This window comes from Trichosurus vulpecula, chromosome 5 (genome assembly GCF_011100635.1).
Source record: "Trichosurus vulpecula isolate mTriVul1 chromosome 5, mTriVul1.pri, whole genome shotgun sequence".
Classification (NCBI taxonomy): Eukaryota; Metazoa; Chordata; class Mammalia; order Diprotodontia; family Phalangeridae; genus Trichosurus; species Trichosurus vulpecula.
The window spans coordinates 275,297,431-275,316,108 of NC_050577.1; the positions used below are offsets into that span (position 1 = coordinate 275,297,431).

General features: G+C 39.0%; 1 pseudogene; it reads left to right on the top strand.

The window, feature by feature from the left end:
- The first annotated feature begins 13,687 nt into the window (after positions 1-13,687).
- Positions 13,688-18,401, top strand: LOC118851332 (annotated as a pseudogene).
- The last annotated feature ends 277 nt before the right edge of the window (positions 18,402-18,678 follow it).

Here is an 18,678-nt window from a genome sequence, read left to right on the forward strand (position 1 = left end):
TTGGAGGGGATGTGAGAACACTGGGACACTAATGCAGTGTTAGTGGAATTGTGAACTGATCCCACCATTCTAGAGAGCAATTTGGAATTATGTCCAAAGGACCCTTTGACACAGCAATACCACTGCTAGGCCTATATCCCAAAGATATTAAAAAAAAAGAGGGGAAGAACCTATTTGTATAAAAATATTTATAGTAGCTCCTTTTGTGGTAGCTAAGAATTAGAAATACAAGGGATGCCCATCAATTGGAGAATAGCTAAACAAGCTGTGGTATATGATTATAATGGAATGTTATTGTGCTATAAAAAATGACAAGGAGAATGATTTCAGAAATATCTGGAAAGACTTACATGAACCAACGCATAGTGAAGTGAATGGAACCAACAGAACATTGTTCACAAGTAAAAGCAATCTTGTTCAATGAAGAACTGTGAATGACTTGGCCATTCTCAGCAATACAGTGATCCAAAACAATCCTAAAGGACTAATGATGAAAAATACTATCTGCCTCCAGAGAAAGAACTGATTGATTGAACACAGACTGAAGCATGCTATTTTTCACTTTCTCTCTTTCATTTTTTTCTTTTATTTGAGTCTCGTACAAAATGACTAATATGGAAATGTTTTACATAATTGCACAGAATTTGTCTCTGATGTAGATGAGAGCAGAGGGGTGTCAATCAGTCGACAAGCATTTGTCAAGCAGCTTCTGTGTGTCAGACACCTGCTAAACCTGGCAGCACAGATATAAGCAAGAAGAAACAGTGTCCTTGCTCTCAAGGAGTTTACATTCTAATGGAGTAAGACCACACATAAAAGAAAGCTGAAAAGTGGGGAGAGGAAGAAAGTACCTATATGCGGGTATGGTGGATAAAGTCAAGAGAGTCAGGAGTAGAACCCAAAGTTGAACAAAGACTTTGCTGGTCAAGACACTGTCTTAAAATGAAGGTTTGGGGAGGAACTAATCAATCTAAGGGAGGGGGTTACAGGAATAGGGTGAACTTCCAGGTTGTGGTTAACATTGGATTGCTACAGTATGAGATAAACTTTGTCTGTAGTTGATGTAGGGAGGACAGCTGGGTGGAAATGTAAGAAGCAAAATTGGACTATTAGAAGCAAAATAATACAGTGCCTTATTAGGGTGATAGTGAGGATAGGGTGGGGATAGAGAGTATTTTAACAAACTCTATTGGGGCAAAACCGAATTTAACAATTTTAACAAGTGAATTTCAAATGGCTTAATTCACCAGTAAGAAGGCACCAAAATGCAGAAGCATTCAATTGACAAGCATTATTAAAATACCTGTGATGTGCCAGGCACTGTACTCGGCACCAGGGATACAAATACAAAGAATAAAAGAAAAGCCTAAAATAAGACATTTTCTGACATGGCCAATGTGTGGATTTGTTTAATACAACTATATTTATTTGTTACAGTGGAGGTCTTTTATTATTTTGGGGAGGGAGGAAGAAGAGTTAGGGGAGGCAAGTAAGGGGGTAGTGATAGTTATACTAAAAAAAGGAAGGAAAATGAATGTCAGTGACTCATTTAGAAATAAACAGAAGACAGCAGAAGTAAATTCAGAAGGGGACAAAGACAAGAAGGGAATGAACTACCATGTTAAATTCAAAATATAATTTTAAAAAACAAGCTATATGGAATAAAGATTCATGTTTTCATATGCAGTCCTCGTTTTCTGTCCTGGAAATGTTCATGTTTGTAAAGGGAAATGCTCATGTCAAGTTCATAATAAAAATGGTTAAAAAAAAAAAAGGAAGGAAGGAAAGAAGGAAGGAATCTATGTCCTATGTCATCCTTCAGATTTACAGCACTGCTCTTGGTGATTTTCTCCCCCAAGAGGAAAAAGTACTTGGGATTGATGGGGAATTGGCCTCCCAACCCCATTCCATACCTAGGCTGTCCATATAATTTTCACAATACCAGAGAGGTTTGAGATCCAGGTTTGCTCCACTATCGTGACCCTTGCTTATCCTCAGTTCCAGCTCTTTCTTGGGCCAGAAACTCTTGTGCTTCATCCATAACTGCATCCAAGAAATCCTCTGAGTGGTTCTTTTCATATGGCACTGGTTCTTCAATACACATTGTACCTGGAGGAACTGCATGCATATGTAGCTACCCCACCCCCACCCCCACTTTGCAGGGGATTGAGTCTGTTTCTCTGTGCAGCTTTTCCATTCCCATTTTTCTGTTGCCTGCTTTCTAGCCTTCATACCCCTTGAATCTGTTTGCAGGAATACCTTTTAAAGTTTATGCCCCAGAAATGTAGATCAGATGTATGAACTAGCTATGAATCAATAATTGTCAATCTTTGTCAATTTGGTGTCAAAGATTGGACCTATAGCATGAAAATAATGGAATATTAATATATCACAAGAAATTATGAAAAACAGAAAGAAAGGTCTCCTATGCACCAAAATATTCATAGTAACACTTTTTGTGGTAGCAAAAACCTAGAAAAGATAAATGTCCATTGATCAGTGTTGCAGCAACCACACTGGCATACCCAGGATGGCTGCTAGTGCAGGTTCTTTTATTTGCTTTCTAGGAAAGACAGTTGTTTCAGGGGTCAACAATCTTCTTTAAATACATAAAATACAAACAGAGAAAATGTAGAGCAGAGAAATAAAGACCAACAGAGAGGGCCCTACTGCCTGAATCAAAGTAATACTGATATATACTTTTCATCTACCACTGAATCAAGAGAACGTTTACCTCTGAGCAGTTGGGGAACTCTGAGTCTCAACCAGGGAATCACAAGATCCTTCTCATAAGTGAGCCCCCAAAGCAAAAGCTCACTTGTCAGAATATATACTCTTTTGGCTAATAGGCTCAGAGCCAGAAAGCATCACAACCCTCCTGACTCAGTGCCTAATTAGCTTAGTACCAAAAGGTGTGGAAGCCTTCCTACAAGCAAGCTTTCCCCTAAGCAAGCTTTCCTTAATGGGCTCCATGTTACAAGGAGGGAATGACAAGACAAACTGAGGTCTGTGAATATGATGGAATATTATCATGCCATAATAAATATAGAAAGATTTGATGGTCTTATGAACTTATGCAGAGTGAACAGGAACATATGAACAGTATAGGAAAAGACTATAATAATGTAAATGAAATAGTACTAAAAGCCAAATTCTGAGTGATGCCTAAATCTTGGACCCAGAGATTGAGTAATAAAACACATCTCTGTCATTTTGATAACAAGGTACCAAACACAGTAGTTGTCTATTGGGTTAGCTTAATAGTTTTTCATGGGACAGTGGTTATTGAAAGTAGGGTGTGTGTGTGTGTGTGTGTGTTTGTGTGTGTGTGTGTGTGTATGTGTATCTGGGAATGACTATGAGGTAAGTACAAAAGACTTATTAAGCACAATAAACCTTATTGAAGCCTCTCTTTGTGCAGTTACCATGGGAGCCTAATAAATGCTCATGATTAAATCTAAGGCAATTGGTCCCCAAGAGTTTTTTGTTTTGTTTTGTTTTTGGATTTTCTTTCAGCTGAATAACCCACTCCTTTATAACAACCACTCAGAATGCAGTAAAAATCGACTTATCTGGGGACAAAACCCCTTATAAAAGTATGGACAGCAAACAAATGATGTTTAAACAGAGGAAAGTAGTGATGCCAGTTGGCCAGGCAACAATGAAGCAGGGGAGAAACAGGGGAGGGTGGAATCATTCTTAAGGGGGTAGTGAGTTAGACAAGGCTCTCACTCTTCATGAGTATATTCAGTTTGGGAAGGCGCCACCTTTCCTTGCCATTGGCTGGTGAGACCCTCTCCTTTCTGCTGAGAGAAGTTTCCGAGCTTCCCTTGTTCCACAAAGCTCCCACCTCCCAGATTCTTCAGTCCTGAATTCTAGCTGAGAAAACCATACTTGCCATGAGATTCGTTGCCAATAAGGAGCTACATTTATTTTTTTTAAAGGGAGAGGGATGAACATGAGGAACTCAGAGAAACATGAGAAGCTTGTGTATTAATTTAAACAAATGGAATAAAGCAGAATCAGGAGCACAATATATACCATAATGCAAACAAAAACAACACAAATCAGTTAGTCAATACATATTTATTAAGATCCCATGTGCCCAGCACTATGCTAAGTCCTATGGATACAAAAAGAAGCAAAGGACAGTTCCTTCAGTAAGCCCACAATCTAATGGGGGAAAAGGGGGTTAATAATAAAATACAGCCAAACACAGAGTGCACTGACCATTACTGTTTCCTGAGTTCAAATGATGAGGCACACATCCCTTCTCTAGGTGGAGAAGGACTATGAGTGCCAAATGGTTCATACATTCATAGGAATAGTCCTTATGTGGCTTGTTTTTCTTTAACTATTTTTCTTTGTTCCAAGAGAGGATTCTGTGGTGGAGGGGCTGGACTGGGATATTTACTTGGGAAATGTCTGCTGTGTAAAAACAAAAGACGTCAATAGAATTTGGTCTTTTAAGTATATATTGAATTTAACATGGTAGTCCCTACCCTGCTTGTCTGTGTTCCTTCTTTTCTTCTGCTCTCTTTTTGTGTCTTTTAAAAATGTTTCATTTCTATTCCTTCCTTTCTTGCTCTTAGCATAGTGCCTGACACATAGTAAGGCACTTAATAAATGCTGATTGATTAATTGATTGATTTACTAGAATTACTCCCTCAAATCCCACAAATCTCTCATCCTGCTTCAAAAATAAAATAAAATGAAAGACCTAACATAACAAATAAATGTAGTCAATCAAAACAAATCTACACTTTGGCTGTGTCTGAGAATGTATGGCCTAGTCTAGTCTATGATCTCTCTGCCAAGAGATGGGTAGCATAATTCATCTTCATTCTTCTGGAGTAGTGATTGGTCAGACTCATTGCTCAGAGTTATTAACTTTTTCAAAGTTGTTTCCCTTTTATAATATTGTAATCATTGTACAAATGGTTCTCCTGGTTCTACTCCCTTTACTCTGCGTCAGTTCATATAAGTCCTCTTGGGTATATATATTAATCTATCCCTTTTGTCATATATTGTTGTCATGTCATTTTTCAGTCATGTCTGACTCTTCGTGACCTCATTTAGGGTTTCCCCAGCAAAGATACTGGAGAGGTTTGACATTTCCTTCTCCAACTCATTTTAGAGATGAGGAAACTGAGGCAACCAGAGGTTAAGTGACTTAGGGTCACAGAGCTAGTAAGTGTCTGAGGCCAGATTTGAACTCAAGAAGATTCATCTTTCTGACTCCAGGCTTGATACTCTATCCACTATGCCACCTACCTGCCCTTTGTCATATGTTACAGGGAAATCATTTTCCATTACCTTAAAATACCATAATTTGTTTAGCCACTCCCCATTTAAAAATAAGCTGGAGCTCTCAGCTTTAAAGTGGACTGTTACTCTGAAATTAAAAGACTATATATATGGAGCAAAGTTGCAAGTGTGAACTGATAATAGTCCATTGACAAATTCTCTTCAGTGCCAAGTTAGACAAAGCTTGCCAAAAATTGGTAGCAGCAGTAGCCAACTATGAATTAAACATTAGATACCAGTAAGGGAAGACTGAAGTGAATATAGAAGCCCAGTCCCAAAGGCCACATAACACCAAAGCAACGGTGATTGAATAAGGAGTGAAAGCTATCTATAACACCCAGGGAACCTTGGCTGTAGAAAAAAGGTAGGACAGTAGAAAGATTTTCACTTCCAGAAGACAGTATGCCAGCTGAAACCTCGTTTTAATGAACTGACTTTCTTTGTTTCAGCTGTCTGTAGATGACTGTCAGTGAGATCAGATTCTATTTAATTTAATTCAATAAATATTAAAGTACCTACTATGTGCCAGGTACTGTGCTATACACTGGGGATACAAAAAAAAAGGGGCAAAAGACAGTCCCTGCCCTCAAGGAGCTGACAATCTAATGGGGAAGACAACATGTGTATACACACACACACACACACACACACGCAGAGCAAACTAGATGTAGGAAACAGAGCTATATACAAGAAATAATTAAAAGAGGGAAAACACTTTTTGTTGAAGGTAGGATTTTCGTTGGAACTTAAAGGAAGCCTGGGAAGTCAGTAGTCAGAGCAGAAGAGGGAGAGCCAGAGAAAATGCCCAGAGTTGAGAGATGAACTATCTTGTTTGAGGAAGAGATGGCCAATAAAGAACTTCTAATACCGATGCAAGCCAAGAATCAAGAAAGTGACATAAAAGATTAAAGTTTCAGTGTCTTGAAAGCACCTTACTACTGAGAAAATAGAAATTGATAACTGTGCAATGGAATGTTGTACCAGTCTGTCATTAATTCAACATTTGGTGCCAGGAAGAAAATTAGTGCTACCCAAACCAAAATGCTCTATGGTCATAAAAGCTTTCCTTGATGACTTTGGACATTTGAGTTGTGATAAGACCCTGAGAGTAGTAAAAAAACAAAACAAAACAAGGGGCAGCTAGGTGGCACAGTGAGTAGAGCACCAGCCCTGGAGTCAGGAGGACCTTAGTTCAAATCCAGCCTCAGGCATTTGACACACTTACTAGCTGTGTGACCTTGGGCAAGTCACTTAACCCCAATTGCCCTACCTTGCCCCCTCCAAAAAAAAAAGATTAAAAAACAAAGCAAAACAATCCACTAAAAAACAGATATGACTGAGGAACGTAAGACATACAAAGAAAAGTACTACCAATTCATGCTGTCTATTTAGGGAATACAAGCATTGACAAACCTTTGAAATTTGTTGGGATTTTCTCTCTCTGGAAGAAGATAGTAAGAACATAAATCCAATTTTTGTGGTGACAGACCACTTCACAAGGTATGCAAAGACATCCACTCAGGAATCAGAAACCTTAGACAGTTGCTAAAATGTTGTGAGAGATATTTCTCAGTGAATACAGCCTTCCTAGTAGGATCCATTCAGACAACAGGAAAGAAGTTGAAAATATACTTCTCAAAGAGATGTCACCTTTGATACCCTGCCATCCTCAAGGGGACCCAAAGCCTGCACTCATACACTGTTGAAACACATTAGGGACACTGAAACCAAAACAAAAATTCCAATGCAGTCAATATGTCTAATGCAGTTAACATCTCTGATACATGCCAGAAATGAGGCTGCAGACATTATGCCCTGCCTAATAGTGTTTGAGTTCCAGCCACACTTACTTGTAGTTAGGTACCTCAGAAGAGGGAAAAACAGCAGACTTTCATAATCAATACATCTCTTAGCAAAGAAAGAAGCTAAAAGAAGTTTACCACCTAGCTACAATTTCAGCTCAGAAGAGTATCAACAGAGACAAATGATGATGTAATGCCCATGTCCATTTTTATGGCCTTCAACAAGAAGATACAATTTTGCTGAGAAATCTTGGTGTTTGTGGGATTACAGACATTTGCAGATTGTGGAATACTACTACCTACTTAAGTTGTGGAGAGAATGGGCAACTCACTTTGTTACAGAATATCCCCTGAAGCTAGTGTGTGCCTTGTAAAGACAATTCACTGCAGCTTCTTTTTGCCAATAGGTAAATTATATGGACTCCGGAGGAACAGGAGAGATTGATGGACAATTCCCTCAGTGGATCATAAGCAAGAGATTGTCTACTTGTGGTGCAAAGTCTATCTGAACCAGAGAATGGCACAGAAAGACATTTCAAGTGAAAAAGAGTGTCTACTACCCTTTGATCCAGCAATATCACTGCTAGGTCTGTCCCAAAGGATTAAAAAAAGCAGGGGATGGGGGAGGGGAGGAACTATTTGTACAAAATATTTATAGCAGTTCTTTTTGTGGTGGCAAAGAATTAGAGATGAGGGGATGCCCATCAATTGGAAAATGGCTGAAAAGCTGTGGTATATGATTTTGAGAGAACATTATTGTGCTATAAGAAATGACAAGCAGGATAATTTCAGAAAATCCTGGAAACGCTTACATGAACCGATACAAAATGAAGGGAACAGAACCAGGAGAATGTTGTACAAAGTAACAGCAATATTGTATGATAAAGAACTGTGAATGACTATGTGAAAGCTCTTCTCCGCAATACAATAATCTAAGACTATCCCCAAGGACTCATGATGAAGCATGCTATCTGCCTCCAGAGAAAGAACTGATATTGTCTGAATACAGAATGAAGCATGCTATTTTTATCTTTCTTTCTCCCACTCTTTCTTTCTTCAGATCTTCTTATACAAAATGACTACAATGGAAATGTTTTACATGATTGCACATGTATAACCGATATCAGATTGCCTACTGTCTCAGGGAGAAGAGAGGGGAAGGAGGGAGGGAGGATAGAATTTGGAACTCAAAATTTAAAAAAAATCCAAATGTTAAAAGAATTGTTTTAACATGAAATTAGGGAAAAAATAAAATATTAGTTTTTAAAAAGGCTGTCTACTGTAACCCAATAACCAATCTAAATATGGAGAAAGGATTGAACCCAGAGGCAAAACTTTCTGAACTTCAGCCATAGAGGCTCTAGGGAACAGACACAACCCACAGAGCATAGTAAAGCTGCTCGTCAGTCAAAGCCCTCCCCAAGGTCAGGTTTAAGGGTATAGTACAACAGGTCTGATGAGGACTAGCTCAGATCAGCAGGTCACAAGAGAGTTAGGTCTATGTGGCTAGTGACCAGATAAATTTATGATGTTATTGTGAAAACTGGAAAAATGACCACACTTGTAGCTAATGCTAATGTCCCTTGCATGTTCATTGATACACAGGCTAATTACTGCCCATCTCCAATGATTTTGTTTCTGTATTTTCTTGCGCATGTTCCTTTGCTTTTTTTTATTAGTGTCATACATTTATTGTAATCAAGGAAGCATGGCATAGTGTCCAGAGAGCCAGTCCCAGAATCAGGAAGACCTGGGATCAAGTCCCACCTCTGAAACATATTGGCTGTGTGACCCTGAACAAGTACCTTAAGCTCTCAGGGCTCTAGGTAATTTTCAAAGACTAAATTCAAAGAAGGTGCCAACCTGCAATAGTAGAAGGAGTTTTCTCACCAGGGAATTCCCTACGCCATTGAAATCACAAGTCCAACCCCAGTCCCAATCCAATAGATTATCCAGTAGATGCTTTCTTTAGTAAACTGCACCTAGCTTCATTACTTGTTCATTTGCACAAACATTCCATTTCTTCATATTGTGTTACTCAGTAGTCTGGTAATATTATTATTGCTTTACTTTTGTTTTGTTGCTATGCATATTTGCTTGTATTCTTTGGATATGCATATATTGCTGCTTAAAATGCATTAATACATCTTGCATACAGTTTAGACCTATAGTCCCAGAGGCAGCTTGTCAAGTTTGTTTTATACTGTACTATGCCTATTGTGAGTACTGGTGATGTGTATTTGTTAGGAATGGCACCCTGAGATGCCTATCAATTGAGGAATGGCTGAACAAGTTGTGGTATGTAAATGTAATGGAATACTATTGTGCTGTAAGAAATAATGAACAGGCAGACTTCAGAAAAACCGGGAAAGACTTGAACTGATGCTGAGTGAAGTGAGCAGAACCAGGAGAACATTGTACACAGTCATAGCCACAGTGTATGATGACTGACTTTGATAGACTTAGCTCTTCTCAGCAATGCAAGGATCTAAAAAAACTCCAAAAGACTCATGATGGAAAATGCCATCCACTTCTAGAAAAAGAAATATAGAATCCGAATCAAGATGGAAGCAGACAATTTTCTTTTTTTATTTTGTTTCATTTTGTTTTATGTTTTTCTTTCTCATGGTTACTTCTATTTGTTCTAATTCTTCTATATAACATGACTAATATGAAAATATGTTAATAGGAATGTATATGTAGAGCCTATATCAGATTGCATGCCATCTTGGGGAGGGGAAGGGGAAGGAGGGGGAGAAAATTTAAAACTTAATGGAAGTGAATGTTGAAAACTAAAAATAAATAAACATTAAAAAATAAAACAAAATAAATAAAAAAGGAATGGCACCCTGAGATGACAACCTGGGTTAATTTTCCTTGTTTTGTTAAGTTCTGTTGTTATTCTGAAACTGTAATAGGTGATTGCTGATTCCAGGTATACTGAAGTTGATTTTGCAAAGGAGTACAAAATTCCCAAGTACAAAAGGAATGTAGCCCTCTTTTTACCGAGGAGTTAGAAGACACCCGAGATGGATGCTTTCAGCATGGGATAGGAATCATCAATGCATTCTGATCTAAGGATCTTTGGATGTTATGATTGTTCCTAAAAAATAAAAAATACAAAGAAGACAGTCTTCTTTCCTTGTCCTAGAGGAGGCGGATAATGGACATCTCAGAAGAAATGAGAGGTGAGCTACGTGCTCAGAAGAAGAAGAGATCTATTCTACAAACAAGAGAGATGGGAGAATGGTTATCCCTCCACTAGCTTCCCCACTGCTGTTACTGCTATGTATGTTGCCACAAATTTGCAGATTAGATGCTAAGACGAAGAGAGAAAAGACTGTAGCCAAATAATATGGGGCTACTGAGAATTACTATAGAATGGAAGTGGCTGTTTCTGTTTGCTAATAACAATAATGAAATCTCTAGTTCCTTGTCTCTTAGCTACTTAGCTACTTCTGACTCATCAGACTGTACTATATTCCATTCTTCATTTCTTTTTAAAAGCATTCATTTTCTCTATTAGGCACGCATTTTCAAAAGAAACTGTTTTCTCTAACATATCTATATTTTTATGTGTTTATGTCTGTCCTGGAGGGAATTAAGCACAGCTAAATGAGGCTATGGTTAATCAAGGACACAGAGAACAGGGATCAACAACTGAGGTTTTCAGATGAACTAAAGAGATTTTATTGACACATACTATTATGGTTCCCCAAAAGTAGGGGAAAATTCAATCAATTTGTACCGTCTTGGGTGTCCTTGGGCACAAAATGAGCAAATAGTGTTCTGGTAGAAGAGATTTGATAAGTAGAAGTGGGAGAAAGCCAATTTGAGAAAGTACCTTAGTGCAAATTCCTTTCTCCATTGCCTCCCTCAGGAAGGTTTAAAGAGCTCTGTCCTCACCCCCATCTCCCACAAGGGGCCTCTGAGTTACAAAAGGAAAAAAAAAGTTATAACCATGGAAAGCCAGAAGGGAGGAATTGGGAAAGAGGGTTCTGCCCACACAAGGGTGGGGCCATCAAGAGCTTAGGGCTTCTCTTGAGGCAAACTTCTATCCCTAATTGAGGTTAGAATTTCCTGAGAAAATGGAGGCAATTAGTCATGAGCTCCATCTCCTCCTTTTGTCTTCATCTCAAAACCCCTTGACATCACCCCTCAATTTCTCCTCCTTTCCCCCAGTCTCTGATAATGACATGTTCCTACTTCCTGCCAAGACCAATTTCCCAACTTCTCTAAGTGATTACTGCATTCAATGATCTCCCCTCTTCCTAATCTTTAACCTCTCACTCTACTGGTTTCTTTCCTACTGCCTTGATATTTATCCAAGTCTCCCCCATCTTTAAAAAAAAGTCTGCACTAGACCCTGCCACCTCCAAACTAGCAAATTGTACTCTCCTTGCCACTATTTCATCTCCTTTCACTCCATATTTTTATGCAATCTGTCTTCTGGCCTCATATCTCAACTAAACCTGCCCTCTTTAAAGTTACCAATGATCTCTTAATTATAAAATCTGATGGTCTTTTCTCAATCCTCATCCTTCTTCACCTAGCATTTTATACTGTTGACCGTGTTCTCTTCCTGGATATTCTTCCTGGTCTGGTCCTAGGTCCTTTTCTCTTCTCTCTCCCTATACTTTCTCTTCTGTGGACCTCATCAGCTCCCATTGCTTTCATTGTCAGCTCTATGCAGATCTATATATCTGCTCCAGCCTTTCCCCTGTGCCTCAGTTCTGCATCACTAACCACGTGCTGTTCATTTCAAATTGGATGTCCCAGAGATATTTCAGACTGAACATGTATAAAACACTCATTCAACAAGCATTTATCCGGTACCTACTAGGTGCTAAGTACTGTGCTAAGCAAAAAAAAAGGCAAAAGCTAGTCCCTGATCTCAAAGAGCTCATAGTCTAATGGCGGAGATAACATCAAAACAATAATGTACCAACAAGATATATGTATGGGATGAATTGGAAATCATCAATAAGAGGGAGGCAGCTAGCATTAAAGGGGATCAGGAAAGACTTCTTGTAGGTGAGATTTTCTATGGGACTTGAAGCTAGGAAAGCCTGCATGCAGAGATGAGGAAAGAAAGTAATATCTTTCCCTCAAAAATCCTTCCCACTTTCAAACTTCCCTATTTCTGTTGATGAATTATGCTTTTTTGTTCTTGTTATTTTCTTATTTTCTTTTAATTAATTTATTTTTAGTTTTCAACATTCATTTCCACAAGATTTTGAGTTCTAAATTTTCACCCCATCTCTCTCCTACCCCCACCTCAACATGGCATGCATTCTGCCTGATGAATTATTCTTTCAGACTCCCAGGTTCGTAACCTCCATGTTATCCTTAATTTTTCAATTTCCCTTATACCACACATCCAATCAGTTGCCGAAGCTTGCTATTTGCACCTCAGCAACATCTCCTGCATTCCTCTTGTTCTCTTTATTCATGCAGCTACCACCTTAGTTCAGACCCTGCTAATTTGTCTCCCAGCCTCAGGTTTCTCACCGTCTCAGGCCAGTCTTGACACAGCTGTCGAAGTAGTTTAACCATATCACTGCTCTACTCAAAAAACCCAACTGGCTCCTTATTTCTTCTCTAGGATAAAAAAGAAACTCCCCTGTTCAACCTTGAAGGCCTTTCAACTACCTAGCCCCAACCTATCACTCTATCCTCATTATATATTAATCTCCTCATACTCTAAAAGCCAGCCAAACTGGCTTTCTCTCTATCTGCTTACACCATCTCCTTTCTTGGAGTCTTTGCGGGACTATTCCCCACCCTTATCACTACCTCCTAGCATCACTCCCTTCCTTCAGGAAACAGCTAAAGCACCGCCCTAACTATCTTGTATTAATTCCCTGTATATGCTTGTAATTGGGATAGAATACACTCCATGTTATCCCTCGCATTAGAATAGAAATTTCTCAAGAGTAGAGATTCTGTCATTCTTTGAGCCCAGCTCAGTGCCTGTCGTGTAGTAAAATGCTTGCTGATTGATGGATTTTAATACTGTGTTTGACTAAAACTTTAAGGTGTTTGGAGCAGAGTGTGAAAAAAAAAACTTCTTAAGAAGCTAATCAAAGAAAAATAACTTTTCTTTTTAGTGTTTTAAAAGAAATGTTGGATTGGTTTTTAAATTTTCATTTAAATGGAGCCCCTTATTTTATATCAGGTGATTTGTATCAATGATATCATTCTTACATGAACAGATGACAGATCCCCTTCCCACCCAGATGCTATGCAAGAGTTCTGCCAAGAAAATTGATCTGCAAAGTCATTAGTGAGGTCATCCAAATTCTTTGCCTGATCCCTGACTACCATGAATGATCCATGAAAAGCCGAGTAAGCAGCAAGTAAACAGATAAAAGAGATCTTGAGAACTGTGTTCTGGAAAGGACAGAAGTTCCTCAACTAACATAAGCCTCTGATTATCTAAATGATCTATGAAGCCATAGTTGAGCTGCCACACAGTCCACCAACCCCAGGCCTTTTCTTCCAGGGTGTCCCCTCACTCCCACCCCTCCTACTAAATTAACCACTTCTCTCCCACCTCACATTTAAAACTCTCTCTCATGACTGAGAGCTACATCACACCTGGAGTCCTGCTCACCAGCTGCTGTGTTTATCCAGTATGGATAGAGGAGGCAGAAGCAGGTAGGTGGGGCAGGAACAAAGAGCAACAAGGAAAATTTTTCATAGTTCCATTTCATTTTTTTCTGCCATTAAAGAGAAATCATGCATTAGTTTTTAAAATGGAATTCAGTTACTAGGAAACCCAGCTGTAAGGACTAAGAAAAGATTGGAAAAGCAAGGGATTTTGAAATTTTTGTGCTAGAAGGAATTATAGATCATCAGATCCTACTGTTTTGGTCTAAAACAATACTTTTGAGGCCTTAATCCTGATCAAAAAATCTTCAATGGTTCTGTAAAGAAAGGAGTGTCTTGTGTATTTTCCCTCTTTTAGTTACTTCCTTGTTTGTATATATGACTTTGCTGGTGGTTCTCCCTCATTAGGTCGTGAGCTCTTTGAGGGCAGGGACTGTCTTTTGCCTTTTTTTGTATCCCCCCCCAGCTAAGCACACTACCTGGCACATAGTAGGCACTTAATAAATGTTTATTGACTGACTATTGTGAATTTGTATGGTGACCTGTGATGGTGCGTTTAAGTCTAATTTTGAGGTGACGAATACCGTTTGCATTCTCCTTGCCTCTTTTTGTATCCCTAGCACTTAGCACAGTGCCTGACACATAATAGGCACTTAATATTTAATTAATATAGGCTCAATGTTAAGTCTTGGGCAATTGGTCCCAGTTTCCCTTTTGACCTTCTCTCCCTTGCACTGTCTATTCCTTTATCTCAAACAAATTAACTTCTCTCTATCTGGAGACATAATGTCAAATTATGATTCCAAGAGATTTTACCTCAAATAGCAAAATTTCACAAATCACAGTTTAGGGCTAGGTTATTATTAATTTTCTCATGTTTCATTAACAGTTAACAATGAGAACATAAGGACATTTTATTTATCCTTCATTTATAAATCAAGTATAACAGCATTCTGGAGTTTCACATACACAGCGATTGTGAAACTGGACAAGACTCAAGACCCCAAGAAATGCAAACTATGGTAAGTCTCCGGATTAATATATCCATATTGCCTATTAACCCCTAAGGCAAAATGAAATCTTTGCATCTAAGGTCTATTGTTACAAAATTGGTTCAACAATGTAATTTCAAAAATACTATTTATTAATAGATATAATTTCATAATTTTCGTAAGTGCTAGTCAAGTCTAAGATGAAATTCATTCTTTACTATAAGCAAACTTGTAAGTTGCCTGGGAATGGTCCTAGTTCTCAAACTTTGGTACTTTAGAATCAGTAGGGCTGATCAGATCTTCTGACCTTGCCCAAGTAGAAAGTCGAAAGATAAGGATAACTTAAAGGAGTCTTTGTTACCTTTTCTCTCAACAGTAAGTTATTATTATTATCAATTTTAGAACAAAATATACTCTATTAAATATTTAACATTTTGATCACATTCTTTTAACAGCTCAATTAATAATCTAATAGCATACAGATTAAAAGAGAAGTTACTTTTCTAATAGCATTTCTGATACAATGGTATGTTAATGGTATCAGAATAGTATAAACAACAAATAAACAAGGTCTAAATAGAGCAGGAAACTCCCAGTGGTAGATGCCAGTTGGGCAGCAGTGATGAGAAATAGTAGAGATGAAACATCTTAGCAAAAAATAAATTTTGTGCAGGTAGATCAGTCTTTAAGTGGGTTGGTGAGCCAGACAAGGCTTCCACCATTCATGATTATATTGAGTTGGGCATAGCAGTGCCCTTCCTTGCCTTCAGATCACTGCTGTTTGGTGTGCACCCTGCTCCCCCTCTTCTCCTCAGGGAGCAAACATTCCTGGACTTCCCCTGTCTTTCATGGCTTCTATTTCCCATCATCATTCAGTCCTTCCTTCCATCCAGGAATAATTTCACTTCCCATCACCCATTTGCTGATAAGGGAGGTTTTGCCTTTTTTTGTATCCCCAGTGCTTAAAATAGTGCTTCACACACAGCAAGCATTTAATATTTACTTCTTAACTTCCTGGTGAGGGGCTATGATTTAGAACTAACAGGGACCTCAAAGGTCATGTTGAGCATAACACCCTCACTTTACATGTGCAGGAACTGAGACCTACATAAAGTGACCTACCACCCAGGTGATAAGGAGCAGAGGTCCTGTGAAATGATATGCAGGAAACTTCATTGTATACCATCATGCTGATTTCCTGTCTTTGTTTCTTTGTACAAGGAGACAAAGTTGGAGTCCTTGCTAACTAAGGGATTACAGTAGCAGCACAGTTTGGTGGGCAAGTCTGTTTACCTTTTTTTTTTTTGAGGCAATCAAGGCTAAATGACTTGCCCAGGGTCACACAACTAGTGTCTGAGGCTGGATTTGATCTCAGGTCCTCCTGACTCTAGAACAGGTGTTCTATCCACTGCACCACCTAGCTGCTCTTACAAGGCACTTTTCAATGTTTTAGGCCAGAGGTATCAAATCTGTGGCCACCTGAGCCCACAAAATTCTCAATCCAACCAGATTAAAATGTAATTGGGAAATGTTTAACAAAATAAATAAAAACACATGAAAATATAGATAACGTTAATCTCTTTGTGTGTGTGTGTGTGTGTGTGTGTATGTGTGTGTGTGTGTGTTTTAAGTTAATATGCCACTGCAGGAACCTGTTTCTATTTGAGTTTGACAACACTATTCTAGGCAACTCTCTGACCATAAAGTACAAAGAACATTGAGGCTGCACTGGTAGAGGGAGTTTGCTCACCTAAGAGTTCCTGTCTTTGTTGTTGTTCAGTTGTGAATGACTCTTTGTGACCCCAGGGACCATAGCATTCCAGGCCTTTCTATCCTCTACTCTCTCTCGATGTCTGCACATGCTCATATTCATTGCTTCCATGGCACTATCTATCCATCTCTGTTGTCGCCTTTTTTCTTTTGCCTTCAATCTTTCCCAACATCAGGGTCTTTTCCATTGAGTCCTGTCTTCTCATTATGTGGTCAAAGTATTTAAGCTTCTCTGTTGTTTAGTTATTTCACTCGTGTTTTCATGACTCTGTTTGGGGTTTTCTTGGCAAAGATACTGGAGAGGGATTGCCATTTCCTTCTCCAGATCATTTTACAGATGAGGAAACAGAGGCAAACAGGGTTAAGTGATTTGCTCAGGGTCACACAGCTGTTAAGTGTCTGAGGCTGGGTTTAAACTCAGGTTTTCCTGACTCCGGGCCAGGCACTCTATCCACTGCATCACTTAAAGCCCCATAAACCCATCAGAAGGCTTCCTGGTTGGTAAAGAATGAATCTTGAATTGTGAGAAAAGAACAGTAAACTCCATCTGAAAAACCTAGGGAGGGCAGAAATACCAAATTCTGGCTGGGCATTATCTGAAAGAAAAAAAAGCACAGGATTTAGAGGTGGAAGAGATATTAGAAATCATCTAATGCAACCCATTCATTTCATAGACAAGGAAACTGAGATCTAGATTGGTTGAAAGGACTTGAAAAAGACTTAAAAATGGTCACATTCACTCACTGCCTACCTCTGTGATGTTGCATAAATCAACACAAACCCCTCTGGGCCTCAGTTCCCTCCTCTCTAAAATGAAGGACTTTGGAATAGATCTTTTTTAAAAAATTAATTTATTGGCGAGAGTCTGGGAGCAGCAGTCTCACATCTAACTCAGAACTTTTGCAGCCTGACCAGCAACCTCAGTCTCCCCCAGAACGGCAACTTCTGTCAAGGATCAGCTGATTGTGAATGTCCTAAAGGAAGACCAGGTTCCCCGTAACAAGATTAGTGTTGTTGGGGTTGGTGCAGTTGGCATGGCATGTGTCATCAGTATCTTAACGAAGGATTTGACTGATGAACTTGCTCTAGTTGATGTAATAGAAGACAAAATATAGGGAGAGATGATGGATCTCCAATGTGGCAGAACACCAAAGATTGTTTCTGGCAAAGACTACAGTGAGACTGCAAACTCAGAGCTGGTTGTCGTTATGGCTGGGGCACGTCAACAGCAGGGAGAAAGTCGTCTTAATTTGGTCCAGTGGAATGTGAATATCTTTAAATTCATCATTCCCAATATTGTTAAATACAGCCCTAATTGCGAGTGGCTTATTGTTTCCAGGCCAGTGGATATTTTGACATATGTGGCCTGGAAGCTAAGTGGCTTTCCTAAAAACTGTGTTATTGGAAGTGGTTGCAATCTGGATTCTGCTCATTTCCATTACCTAATGGGGGAGAGATTTGGTGTTCATTCTTCAAGTTGTCATGGATGGGTCCTTGGGGAACATGGAGAGTCCAGTGTTCCTCTGTGAAGTGGTGTGAATGTTGCCAGTGCATCTCTGAAGAATCTTTATCCTGCTTTGGGAACTGATGCTGAATCAGAAAATTGGAAAGATGTTCATAAATCGGTGGTTGAAAGTGCTTATGAGGCTACACTTCCTGGGCCATTGGCTTGTCTGTGGCAGATCTGGCAAAAAGCATTATGAAGAATCTTAGGAGAGTGCATCCAATTTCCATCATGATTAAGGACCTATAGGTCCTTATTCATGGACCTATTCATGAGGATGTCTTCCGTAGTGTCCCATGTGTCTTAGGCTAGAATGGCATTTCAGATGTGGTGAAGGTAAACCTGAATCCAGAGGAGGAGAGCCCTTTAAAGAGGAACACAGATACTCTTTAGGGAATTCAGAAGGAGCTATAATTTTAAAGCCTTTTAATGTGCTGCCATCAAGAAAACATGACAGTTTAAGGGGTTATGTATGAGATTCTTTTCAAATAGGTCAAATCCTTCCTTTGATTAGTGACTGAACACCAGAAATGTAAAACCCATGAACACACTCTAGTCTCTTCCTAAAGTTAGAAATGAGGAATCATACAGTGTGACTACTATTTATTAAACCCTGTTGTTGTTTGCGTATGATGCTGAATATTGTATAGTCTCAGTAGTTTAGTTGGTGTCAATCAGAGCCAGCACCCCA